Source organism: Phyllobates terribilis, unplaced genomic scaffold, assembly GCF_046119375.1.
Source record: "Phyllobates terribilis strain yellow unplaced genomic scaffold, ASM4611937v1 Scaffold_8__6_contigs__length_399053987, whole genome shotgun sequence".
Lineage (NCBI taxonomy): Eukaryota > Metazoa > Chordata > Amphibia > Anura > Dendrobatidae > Phyllobates > Phyllobates terribilis.
This window is the reverse complement of record NW_027362768.1, coordinates 381,452,834-381,453,993: the sequence shown is the minus strand read 5'-3', so window position 1 is coordinate 381,453,993 and position 1,160 is coordinate 381,452,834.

Genomic DNA, 1,160 nt, shown 5'->3' with positions numbered 1-1,160 from the left:
ACATCCGGAGCGGGAGACATTGATTGATACATACAGGCGGGTAACAGAGCGCAGCGCGGAATATCACACGTCTGAGCTGCTGCGGAACTTCTTTAGTGGAGGCCATTCACATAAAACTAGTATCGCCCAGAAGTAATCAGATTGTCCCGCAGATCCCGAAATCGTGCGTCCTGTCTGGTGCACTGCTGGTGACGTCACATGCGACGTCTAACGATCTGATCGCCGTCGTACATTGGATTTCAGGGATCCGGTGGATCCGACCGTTGCCGTCACCAAGATCCCCACATTGTAACTGCGACACGACTAATATAACGAGAGGTTCCCCAAACCCGGCACTCGGATTATTCACCCCTTCATGACCAGTGTCTAGCACTTAGTGCGGCCCCTCTGGCTGTTATAACCTGCTGCATGGCCGGCTGTATCTGTACAGGTGATGTCTTGACGTTTCGCCTTAGAGACCTCCAGCACTTGGCATCTTAGACTGAGGCTTCAACGCCGGCTGCCATCATGACTGACTGGGGGTCTTCGGCAGACAGTGGACCCCTGACCTCAGGAATCCGGTGACCGCCATGTAGAGTAGACTGCTCCCCTTTATTTTGTCTTCCTCTCATCTCTAGAACCTTCAGTGACTTTGTATCTTTTTGTTTCCTTTGTGCAAAACACTGATAACGTCTCTTAAAGGGATTGTCCAGTTAAAGGGAATCTGTTACCAGGTTTTTGCCACCTATTCTGAGCAGCATTATATAGAGACAGAGACCCTGATTCCAGCGATGCGTCACTTACTGGGCTGCTTGCTGCAGCTTTATCAGCAAGAAATTATCACTACAGGACTAGTTGTCTGGTGCCTCTTAGTCAACTGCTCTGTATAACCGCCCCCACCACTGATTGGCAGATTTCTGCCTATGCACAGTTTACACAGCTGTCAATCAGAGGTATGGGCGGGGTTATACAGAGCTCAGCATTTAGAGAACTGCAAGATCTGCAGCAGAGAAAATAATGATTTTATCAAAATTGCAGCAAGCAGCCTCATAAGTGACACATCGCTGGAATCAGGGTCTCTGCCCCAACATCATGCAGCTCTCAGATTATGTAGCAAAAACCTGAGGATAGGTTCCCTTTAAAACAAGCTATCCTCAGGGTAGGTGATAACTTGCTGATCG